This window comes from Dysidea avara, chromosome 4, assembly GCF_963678975.1.
Source record: "Dysidea avara chromosome 4, odDysAvar1.4, whole genome shotgun sequence".
In the NCBI taxonomy this organism is placed as follows: Eukaryota; Metazoa; Porifera; class Demospongiae; order Dictyoceratida; family Dysideidae; genus Dysidea; species Dysidea avara.
This window is the reverse complement of record NC_089275.1, coordinates 24,719,453-24,732,516: the sequence shown is the minus strand read 5'-3', so window position 1 is coordinate 24,732,516 and position 13,064 is coordinate 24,719,453. Positions and strand designations below refer to the sequence as shown.

The following is a 13,064-nucleotide window of genomic DNA, read 5'->3' as shown; positions in this document are numbered from 1 at the left end:
TGATAGATTGTACACCAAAACCACTGGGAGTATTGAGTGAAAAGGAAATGGTGCATATACGAAACTGAAAATTGCCATTACGCTCATATTCAATATTCACATTGAGATAAATGTCCACAATTTGCAAGTTTGACTCTGGATTCATGATAGTATGGATATTGTAGTAGAAGGTTGGTTCCATTAATACATGTACATGTATGGCTATATGCGTAGGTGGTAGTGAGGGGTGATTTAAATGCATATCCAAATTCTCTTAAAAATAGAAAACTCAACATCTAGCCACTAAGTTTGAGGGTCTAGGAATCAATTCAATGAATGTAGATCTCCGTGAACATTCTATTAGAGTACATTAACTACTCTATTAGATTTCAATGGATTGCTCTTTCTTGTGGTTGTAGATATACTCTGATCACATTTGAGGAATCAATGTACTGTAAGTTTCCTGATAGCTATACTGAACTTTTCTGGTCTTTAACTTTGCATTGCCCAACAATGTGGTGCTCCTGATGCTATCTACAAGATTGAATTCAGATACTGTGAACCCCCTACACCCCTGAATGTGGATTGCCACAGAACTAGAACTGGGTTGGTAAATTACAAACTCCTTCATTTTACTGAAATACTGGAATGGTACACCAAAAAGCATCATTAAACATAACAGATTAGTGAATCGCTCTGGAGGTAAAGTGATATGGGTGGGATTGCTGTGTGACTACTAGTATTGTAGAAACTGCTATTCATTATCAAGCAGTCAAGAACAATGCTTGGTTTTCCTACTGTTTTGGCATCTTAAGGTAATTATAGTGCAGACAAAATAATTATGATGAAATTGTTCACTTTGTGATAAAAGCACCAAGAAGTTGAGGAAGATACACTAAATCATTTGACATGGTGCCACATTGAAATCATTGCCTTAGGGTTGAAAACTTTTAAACTAATTTCTAGCTGGTCAAGAAACCATACAAGTGCATCCAGTTGATGGATCTGAGTAGTTGGAGGAGACCACTTGGGAAACCCTGCAGGTGGTGCTGGCACCAGGGATTTGATCCCCAGACTAGGAGCAGCCAGTTTCCTCCCTTATCCTAATAGCTTTCTTCTGGTAGGTTAGCTTGGCCAAGTCACTAGTAAAGCCGATGACCAAGACCGCGTGTAAGCCATGTGGTGCCCCACCGGCTGTCCCCTGCATCTATGACCAAGTCCATGTGTAGTTGGGAAAAATTTGGAGGTCAACAACTATTTCCTTCCGGAATAACATGTGGTTGCATTTTCAGTGGTGTCTCATATATGCAGCATCTACTCTACATACTAAACTAGGTATGTTTATCGTTAGTCAGTGGTATTGCCAAATCGCCAAATCCAGGAAATAACCAGGGCTGCAGCCCTGATAATCACAGTCCTGGTGATACTAAGCAGTGGGAACTCTGCAAGTGACTGACTCAGCTATAGCTAACAGGCCTGGCTATGGTGTGCCGGTGACAGGTCAGAAATCCTGACATACATTGTTCAACCTTTGACTATCACTGATGAGTGATAGTTTCATCTCGACTTTCATATCATATCCAACAATTAAGCGACTTTTAATTTAAAAAAATTTATTGGCAAGATACACGCGTCTACACTGGAAGCAGGTTTTCAAGGCTCTGTTATGGAGCGTCAGATAACTTTTAAACCTTTTCCAGGTTCTAGCAGGAATGGCCAGCATGACATCTACTTTCACGTAAAATGTAACAGCTTAATACGGCCTTCTTCATGGTACAAAGTAGGGGGTTTAACATTACACATAGAACCATTGACAATGAAAATATTGGCTCACCCCAACAATCCAGGCGCGAACTTTTTAACGATTCCAGGTTATACCAGGCTAGATCTATCCTTTCTTGAATACTTCAGCTAGCTATACCTTTTGTGACGAACGTTTTACACGGTACAAATAATTTTATAAAAATCACCATCAATAGTCGCATACCCCGGCTGAGCACTGATTATTAGTGACGCGCGCGCTATATTGCGTGGGCGAGTTGCAATGGAGAAGTATTCCGTTCTTGAATGTTTAATTCATCAACTTTTCAATGGTCAATAGTCCTTGTACATCATGCTAATAACTTTTTTTGATCATGTGATACATCTTTGTATTTTGTACATGTAATCAAATAAATATTTTTAAAAATGGTCATTATAAAAATTTCAAGTTATTTGTTTGCAGTTCTCCAACATATAAACCTGTGGAAAAAACAGTCACATTTAAATTGGTGAATTAAAAAAAATCTTTATCACGCACACACTACACACACACACACACACACTACACACACACACACTACACACTACACACACACACACACTACACACACACTACACACACACTACACACACACACACACTACACACACTTCACTACATATTCACATAAAAATAAAACACTACAAGGTATGGTAATGGTTGTTTACATTGGTTAATTTTGTGGTGTGCCACATATAGCAACAAGGAAAATGTGTATCTGTGATCAAGAATTTAATTTAGATGGTAATATCATAATTAGATGGTCACACTATCTTTGTCAACTAGAGGCTTTTGGTAAAAAGCGAGGGGTAGCCAATGCCTTGGGACTCTTGTATGCTATGTGAGAAATCCAATCAGAAATACACAAATATATTAGAAACCAAATCCTAAATCCAAAATCATGTAAAAATAATGGAGAAAGTGAGTTTAACAAAGTAGACAATGATCGATCATGAATAACTAGAACAAGATGTAGATCAACAACTGTACAGGTAGTTACTAGTTAGCAATATCACTAAATGCTTTTAAAAATACATAAAGATTGGGAGTCTCGTACACGCCAGTTGGGTGCTTTGCGTGGGCGTTGGCAACCCCTCTGGTACACCATTTCTGTGTTTTGCGTGGGCGTTGGATACCCCTCGGGAAAAATAAAATAATGAAAGACTATACAGAAGCTGATCTGTACAGAAGATGAGCCCTGCACAGCTACGTGGGCTTCTTTTTACAAAGCATACACTCACCTTATTTGCACATTGCCCAATCATCATCATGGACGCTTCCACCTCCCACCGTGCACTAAAGTAATAGAAACAAACAAACATCATTAAATAATATAAGCATTAATATTATTATAGCATAACACAGCAGCACAATATTACAGCATGATAAACAAACCAAAGTATTTATACAGAAAACTATGTCATAGACATTTAATCGTCTTTGAGCAAGGCCATTTTAACGAAAGCGCAAATTGGGCGTGGGCGGGCAATTCATTACATTCTTTTTGCCGTTTATAACTATCATTGGCAAACTAATGCATATACAATATCAAAGAACGTATATATTTAAACAGTTGTATGATACTTATAAACTGTTTTTTCACTGTCAACCACTTCTTGTGCGTGGGCGGCCCACCACTCCTCCCCTCCGTACCCACCCACCCCCTATATGATATACGTGCTATACAGGTGAGCATATAAAAGTTGCTAAAATTAACAGGTTTTTGTAGAATCAGTTTTATTTTTAAAATTCTAATTGAATTAACAAACAGTACATTTTTATACTGTAGCTGAATGACATTAAAATACATAGAATTGTCTGATATGTAGCTACCGTGGCACTTTCCCATATCCTCGCATGCAACTTTTTTTTTAATGTGATAACCATCACACCTATTAAAAAACAAATACAGCAAAGCTTAATTTATATAACAGAAGACAGTTTGGCTTTAGCCTGGATTAAGTCAGTAGGCACTGATGTAAAAATTGACGGTCCAAAACATCCCTTAGATCTATGCTTAGATCTTGGCCTCGTATACATCTAATGGACGAACGCAATTAAACAGCATCTCACCCATCCCACAAGGTGTGTCCCATTTGTTGGAAAGGAGGGAGGCAAGACGCTTATAAAACACAGTAGCTTCGTCAGCCATTCCTCTGGTAGCCGAAAGGAGAAAATGAACCGTGCCGAGTCTATTTCACGTATTCGGGTCTATATGAACACTTAATTCAGTCTTAGCAAATCAACCGGCCGCTACTATGTTGCAGCGTGGCCGGTTTCGGGTCTGGTACGTTTTATAGTGACACATGGGACCTGGTATGCGTCGACATAAACTGAGACACTCACCGGCTTAGCTTGAAACTCGATCTTCTCTCTACTGAGACACGACGCGAGGTTCGCCTTTAAGCTTCAAGCCTATAGTGACGGTAACGACTGTCTTCTTAATCGAAGGCAGCTGACTTCCCCATAAGTGGAGAGTCTAGTCTGACTGGCCATGGTTGCTTTTATAGACTCCCTCAGCACGTGAGGAAGCTAGGTTAATTGTGCAATCGTAGCAGTTTTTGTATACAGTCTATTTCCGGTTGGTTGACTAGAGAAACAAAGTGTTAAAAGTCACGTGCTTGAAATAGCCAATGAGATCAGCAGCCTTCAGTTTAAACTAACGCCGTCCGCCTGGTGTGAAATTTCATTGGTTATTTCTATTCACGTGATATTTTTGCATTTGCCTTACGTGGACAACCAACCTGAAATAGACTGTAGCTGTATTTTAAGCTTCAAAACATGCTGCGATTGCTCACGTGCCTCAGGGTGCCTATAGTGTGAATCAAACCGAGAGAATTGTGGTTTGATTCCAAAAAAATCAGTTTTGTAGTTAGCTACTTATTTACAAATTTATATAATAGTTAAATAAATCAAGAGATGGAGCTTGGATAATATGATCATCTAGTTGGTTCCATAATTTTATTGTAAAAGGAAAGGAGTTCATAATTTATAAGCATCTACCCTTGTTGGCAACTGCAGAAATCTTTCCAGTTGTTATTATTATTATTATTATTACTAGGACCGCGTCACATACAACCAAGTACATACACCAGCGTGACAGCCCCCCCGGTGAGGCTATTAGGTGGTGAATGTATTATCCCCAAATCAACTCAATATGTCACAGTAGTGACAGATATAACACAATAGTGGCATCGTAACTAAAGGCCACCAGTAGCTAAGTGCCAGTACATCATTGGTGTGGTATAAATGGCACAGTGATGTGTACAAAGTATATGTATACAAAACATACAGGAGAGAACTATACATTATTGCAGTATTGTATGCAGCAATACATCATAGGCAACATCACCATGCAGATAATAATTATTAACCAATATACAGCAATGCATATCAACATCAACTAGAGCTAAGTAAGGTTCATCAGTGATGTAGCAATGGCACAGTGATGGGTGACACACTATAGTTATGCATACACAACTTTCAGGAGATAGCTACACAATGCTGTAGGCGTATGCAAGCCAGATAAACCAGATAAAGGAAGACAGCCAAGCCAGCCAGAGCCTATTAGCTAAGTCAGGTGAAGGCAAAAAAGATTAAGCACGTATTGAATTGCCTGACACCAACACAAAGAAAGTTCACCATGCCAGCTGCACAAGACAAAATTGTTTACTTGTATTTTATATGTAACTGTAAGCTTATTGTAAAGAGCGTGGCATATGTCAGTTTAATGTTTTCTTGTATTGTTTATTTACGTGAATGAATCCACTGGCAGCTGGCATGGAGACTTGAGATGTTACAAACATAAAAACTTACTTGTAATCTTCTTGTTTACACAAGTGGCTTCTGGCTCTCCTGCACGGGCATCACTAATCTTCTTCGCGCAATATGTAAGTAATTAAGCAAGGGTGTGGTACTGGGCGTTATATAGAATTACACGTATGGTCAAGTCATCAGCATAAACAGGAGCGACGATTATACGTTTGTGCTTTCATTCACAGGCGAATCTATCCCCGGTTAGTTCATGTCTCTAGGCCTCGTAGTTTTCTCAAACATTAATTATTAATTATTTATTTAATTATTTATTTATTTATTTATGACGTAATTTTAACCGCGTTTCGTATTATTCTTAGTACTTGGTTGTATAATTATTGTTTACTGAGCAGTCAGCCCTGCTGGTGTGCTCAGGAATCAAATAAACAAATACATTAGGTACAATAATATGATTGGAGTCTAGCTGTAAATAGATCAGTATCTGCAATTTCAATTGTATCAGTTGGTAGTATGTTCCACTCGTTTATTGTTCTTGAGAAATAGCTGTTTTGGTATGCCGTGGTGGATGAGGTAGGTAAAATATAGTGAAGATGGTGGTATTGTCTTGTTGGTCGTGTTTTTGGTAAGTTGTGGTGTTGCTTGGTCTAAACTGTTGGCGTACATTAATATCTACCATGTCATTAATTGTTTTATACATTAGAGAGGCATATTCTACGTACGTAGAATATAGCTACTATCTATGGTTTTGTGTAGCGCTTTTACTGTTCTATTTAGTCTGGCGCCGCCCGCCACTTCGCAAAAAGTAAGGTATCATGAACCACGATAGTGGGTTCATAATAGGGATCGCCCATGTTTTTTTTGCAAAAATCCTAATAGAACGCACACCTAAAAACCAGCATCCTTCAACTCAAAACAACCCTCTGGTGGTTCTTTACAATGAGTATAGGTCCTGTAACAAAATATTTGGTCCGGGTGCATAAACGGTCCGGCCGGACCAAATATGTTCGACATAACGGTGAATGGTCCGGCCGGACCATCTATGACGACATAAATGGTCCTACCCGAACATAAATGGTCCGGGTTACCAAACTAAACTGCAACGACTATTTGCCACCGTACAGTCGACAAGAATAGCTATATACACCAAATATAGGTTAGCCTCATCTCTTTGAAGCGGTGCCTTCAAAGAAATCTCGCAAAATTTCTCAGCATGCTGACAAACTAAATCCAATAGATATCTCAGTACTGCTTAGTTAGCTCAAATAGCAGACAGAGTTGGAGTGTATAGACTGTATAACTGGTTGTTGCGGCCGTATCTTGTTGGTATAGGGAGTCTGGTAGTTAGCTTATACAGCATATCCGGCTAAGGAGCAAGATTCGATACGACGCAGTCGCGTGCCGGCGTTCAATTTACTGACTGAGGATCCGCGGCTATACTGCAGCTACAGCAGGACTATATACTAGCTCTAACGAACACGAAAGGCTCAGAGATCAAGTTTAGAGTGAATAATCTGCAACTTGAAGTGGCGCAAGTTGCTTGCTTCCAGTGATGGCTCATAATACTGATAAGGAGGATAACCATTTCGAGGACGAAATGGTTATCCATTTCGTCCTCGAAATGGTTATCCTCCTTATCAGTATTAGGACGAAATGGTTATCCATTTTATGCATGCACAAATGGTCCGGCCGGACCATTTATGACAGCATAAATGGTCCGGCCGGACCGTTTTTGCCCGGACCATCGGTGCGTTGACAGTCCACTAGTATCAAGTGAAAAGGAAACAGTATGTGTCAAGGGCGGATTTAGGGGTGGTGCTTGGGCCCCCTCCAAAATTTTACCATGTGCAAACTAAGAAGCTTCTAGAAGTTGCAGTATAGATGCAATTGCATTTTATGTGTATGCATGGACAATGAAAAGATGGAAAGAGAAGGGAGAATGGCTAAGCTATACTTAGGATTACCTAGTAAGAGGGGTTCAAATTATACTTTTGGTGTGAGACTTAACCTAAAAGCTGCTAAAATCGAAATACTCTAATAGAACAGTCAACTACTCTAATAGAACAACCATCATAATGTTTTTCAAGACATTGCCCGGCAGTGTTTTCTTGACCTGTGCACTGCTATCTTACCATTGCTCCAAACATCCTGCCATATACTAATCATTGTCTGATAGCAACTTCTGTCAAATATAGTGGGTATTTTCAGTTGTTGCTACATTGATGCTTGGGTTACCATGCTTAAGTAAAACAGTTAATTTCTTAGCATGTATACAGTTAACAAGGCTGTAGTATCTGAGAACTGTTTGTTTTTACTGTCAAATTTCCATGCTGCATTTATCTGAATCTAGCATCAATTGAAGCTAATAAATTTAATGTCATGCATACAGGGTTTGCACTCCCAAACCCCTTGAAGCTCAACTTTATAAGATACCACAGCATTTACGCTGTCATGGGTTAGTTGTGGCCAAAAACTAGTTGTATATGTAAGAGACTTTCGACTCTGGTTGTAAAAAATTAATATGGTGATGGGGCCATATAGTTGAAAAAGTCAGATTGAAATAGTAACAGAACAGTCTGTGGCTATATATACTACAAAGTTGAAATTATTTTTGTGTGCATTTTAAATCTCTGCAGTGACCAATCCTGTGTATGTCTTTGACAATCCACTATTATGTATTGCCAATAGCATTTAAAGGTGTAGTTTTGTTTTTCTAAAATTGCTTACAACTGAGCTCATCCATCTTGTACCTCCACGATCTTTCAGTACAATAGAGTATTTGGTAAAAAATAGCTTCCAGATTCAATCTTGTGATATAGCCATATTCCAAAAATTTCCAGAGGAAGCATCACCCCGGACCCCCCTAGCTGAACATTTGTACATATGCGTACTCTACACACTGCATGGTGAGTGTATACTTGCCCTCTCTTCATTGTTACTGTTTGGACATTATAGTTTGAGCCATAGGACTGTAAGCACACTAGCTATACCTTAAGCCAAGTAATACACTAAAATTTGCGATCTTGTACATTGATGAATTTACCATATAATTATAAATTTTATTAACTTGTGAATTGATGTAATCAATTAGCAAAAAACCAAACTCTGAAATTGCTAAATTTATAATGTACTGCTAAATTAAGGTATTTCAAACACAAAATTAATGGCAAGTATTGATGGTCAGATGTGTAGCTGCATCCTTCTCCTTCCTGTTCTTTATGTAAAGAATATATTTTTAGTTACTGGCTGTGGCCTTAGCAAAGGGTAGCCAACATCTTGGGACTCTCGTACACTATCTGAGAAATCTAATTATAAATCCATTGAAATCCATGAAATATTTATTGAAATACGTTTTGAAATACTTAAATGTTGGAACTCTTGTACACAATTTAGAAGTTTGCGTGGGGGGCTGGCAACCCCTTGGGCCTTAGCTACATATGACATGCAGCTACTAGCCGCTGCTATTACAACTGTTCTGGAATAATGGTGTCATTTCATCATTATTACACTTAGGTGACTCACAATGCTTTAATTACATGCATTGTGAATCACTTAAACAAAGTGGCATCATTTTTCAGTCAAAAATATTGCCAACTTTTAATACTGAATAGCGGCTAAATTTGCAAAATTTTTCTCTGGGAGGCATGCCCTAGATAGAGCATGCTTCGTAGCTAGTTGTATTAACCAGTTGTCGATTTTCTTAGCCAACCAACCATTATATTAGCACCCCCCCTTCTGAAAGGTGAACGGTCCTCGGAATGGTCGTATTATGCCGTAGTACGGCTAGCTTTATCAGTCCTTACTCCCTGTTACTTCCAGTGTTGGCCAGTCTAATGCCTCAAGTAGTTAGTGCCGTTGATTTTTCTTCCTTTCTACCTCCTCTAACCAGGCAAATTTTCTGGAGTTTGCAGCCGCAAAGTGTGACAATAATTTTTTGGCAGTGGTTAATTACTGAACCGAAAGTCGGTGCAATATTTATTTTATTTTATTTTATTAGTAGTATTTATACAGGGAAAACAGCATCAGCCGAAGAGGCTGTTTTTCAGCTGTGCCCTGTGAAATTACATGCAATCAAACAACACAAAATAGTACACCACACAAAACTAAAATAAATTTACAAAGAACAAAATAATAATTTAAACTGTCTGACAGAGGTGGCATTGTACAACATAGCAGATAGACGGTTCCATATCAAGGTTCCCCGATACCGTAAAGATCTCTTGCCATAGTTGGTTCTGATTCTAGGAACATACAAACGGTGGGGATTTCGTCCAGAACGACCAGTGACATCAGTAGCATACGAAAACAGTCCTTGCATATATGTAGGCGAAACAATGTGCAATATTTTGAAAACCTGAACAGCTGTATGAAAGGTTCTTCGTTCAACCAGAGTTATGCCTAGATCTGAGCTATGAAAAGGTGGCAAAGAAGACAAAAACTTGGAGTGAACTCTCTCCAATCTGCAAATACAGGAGGCATTTGATGGAGACCACACTGTATCGCAATAGTCAAAAATGGGTAATACAAATGCTTGATACAAAAGGTGAAGCACCCTAGGAGCAACAGGTCTTAGTCGATTAATCATATAAAGTTTTCTTCTAACTCTTTGAAGTACATAATTAATGTGAGAGTCCCAGGTAAGATAACGATCAAAGTACACTCCCAAATATCTTGCAACAGAAATTTGTTAGAGCTGAATTATCAAGGAACAAGTTATAATTAAGACTCTTTCCACTGATTCTCTGACGAGAACCAATTAACATACATAGTGACTTAACAATGTTAAGCTTTAATTTATTAGCTACTAACCAAAAGGAGACATTCTGAATATCAGCCTGAAGTGTCCGCTCCACAATAACGCGTGCGCTATTGAACCGACAGTCACGTGACACTTACGAAATAAACTGTGAGGAGAGCTATGTACTTTACAACTCAGTGAATGTATTAATTTTGGGATACAACATGATTTGAGGCTCCTTCACTCGTAGATACCTTTCAGGAAATCCGTCTACAATGGTGGAACCATGTACGGATGGTAACGAATTACAAAGTTGGCAACTAGTGAAAATTGGGACTTTGCTAGTCAAGAAGTCTGACCATGTAGAGACTCCAGGACTTTTAATATGCTACGTAGCTAGACAACACAAAGAATTTTGGAAAAGGCTAAATTTAAGAACAGCAGAAATGCACACTTGTAAAGTATTCCTGTGTTCATGGTCAGTTGTTAATTAAGATCCTGTCACTAGTCGTTATCACACCGACCAAATGTAAGTGTACTGAGACATGTACTACAGTGAGCTCATGATCACTTACATTGCCAGTTTTACAGTGGGTGAAAGTTGTACTGTACAGGAATATGGCATGCACTGTACTTGGGTTGGTGTATACACATGGTGTCACAGCATGTTTGTATGTTCAGTTGAGGTACTTGACATTGTATTTCAAATTACCCATTCCGTGAAAATGTGACTAGTTAACATACACTATTATACAAAATACATTGGGCCGGTACAATGATAATAGTTTTAGCAGTAGACAGCAAAGCAGTTAACAGACTGATATAACTAATACACAGTGTTGGGCAAGTTACTTTGTAAAAGTAACTAGTTACATATTACATATCACTTGCAACTGAACTATTTAGTTACAGTTACATATTACCCATAAAATAAAGTAACTATAATAATATTACATATTATATTACTTTGTGTCCACAGCCTTAAACTTTCATGTGTGAAACTACCACTTTATCACGTGACATGATTGCGTTGTTGGACAATGTGCAAATCTTGGCTATAAGTAAGAAGCTGGTGAATAAGCTTCATTCAGTAGGCTTCGTTACTTCGTTGTGGCTAGGCGTTACTCAGAGGCTAACCAACGAGATTAGTAACTTCGTTACTTGTAGTAATAATATTACATAATATTAGACTCCTACAGTAACTATATTACTTAGGTAACATGTTAGATTTGTAAGTGAAGTAACTTGAGTTATATTACCTGTTTTTATAGCGTATTTCGTTATATTACTTTGTTACCACAAAAGTAATATTACGTAGCTCGTTACTTAATTATGTAACGCGTTACTCCCAACACTACTAATACACACGATGTCATTGTACTTGCCTGTTCAGGGAAGTTCCTATACAAAGTAGAACTAGCTACTATCATGCACATGTGAGCTACGTGTGTTTATTTTATGTTGCGATAAAAATTAACTTCATCATTGCCATTTCTAAGCTTAATAGCCTTCTTGCTTGTTGTAAGCTTGAGTTAACAACTGCATGATTTGCCAATTCATGGTGAACAAAACAAGCCAAGTTGCAATTCCATTGTATTGACTATTGCACTCGTAAACTATTGGTTAAATAAGTGCTTGGTATAGTCACTGTATGCATATAAATGTACAGCTTTTGTTGTTCCTGCCTTCTACCCCCAAGAGTATTCAATTATGCAAGGCTGAAACTTTAGCAGCCCATTGCCTTTTCCCTTAGACAACAAAGTTTTTATAAGAAATTCAAAATAAATGCAAACTAGTTTGGTTTTTGCTCAGATCAGCTGGTCATATTCGAACTGTACGTGTATTATCACAAATTAAATACAGTAAACACTAAACCAAAATTTGGTGAAATCATGTAAAGGGTATTGGACTGACAGTCACATGGCACTTACCAAATTGACTATTATTGAGAATCAAGGACCAAATCCAAACGGCAAAGTAATGCTGAGCAAATTCGTTAAACTACCATCTAATTTCTAATACTTCAATAACATGGATTTAAAAAAAACTGTTTTTAAAGCTTCACTATTTTATATGAAAAGTGTGCATATAAAAAGATATGGACTGGTATACAAACTGCAGTCAGCTTGCCAACAATTCTGTCTTAAGTAAGATAATGAATGCTTACTTTTTTATTATATATGCAGGTAATGGAGGTTTAAAATGGCATACCGATAGTATACAGTAGTTATACAGCGCCATCAAGTGACAATCTATTAAAAACCAAAACAGCATTTTGAGTTTTACTGCAGGATACAACATGTCCTCTTGCATGGTAACACTCCTTAGGAAATTTTTCTAAAGTCCATGGTGATATAAAGTTGTGAGTTCACCCATACCGGTCTCTAACATCTCAGGTTCTTTATTAAATGCTTTGTATTTGAGCAATTATATAGGCCAAGTGGCTCTCGACCAACTCAGATATGCCAACACTGTACATGTGTATGCATATCAGTGTGTGCATAATATTACTATACATCCTCTGTTTGAAACATGTAGATGGAGTAAGGCTGTCATAATCATCATTTCTATAGCCACAGCTACTGCTTTGGTGTACTAGTCAAGTGAAATTGCACGCTGGCAATGATTTTGTTAACGTTATTGTGGTGCAAGCCTTTAAACAATGAAAAACTTGGTCAATTATCCCTTTATGTTGAAGTATCATTGCCAACTTAGCTATGTACGAATGGGGACGGAGACATTCAGTAGTTGGTTGTGGGTTACTACACACACTTAG

General features: G+C 38.1%; 1 long non-coding RNA gene across 1 annotated transcript; it reads right to left on the bottom strand.

Moving 5' to 3' along the window:
- Positions 1-2,048: 2,048 nt before the first annotated feature.
- Positions 2,049-5,788, bottom strand: LOC136254486 (uncharacterized). The gene is made up of 3 exons (XR_010700510.1): positions 5,596-5,788; positions 3,021-3,075; positions 2,049-2,220 (listed from the first exon to the last, which is right to left on the bottom strand). It is a non-coding gene; the product is annotated as an uncharacterized lncRNA (long non-coding RNA).
- Positions 5,789-13,064: the final 7,276 nt, after the last annotated feature.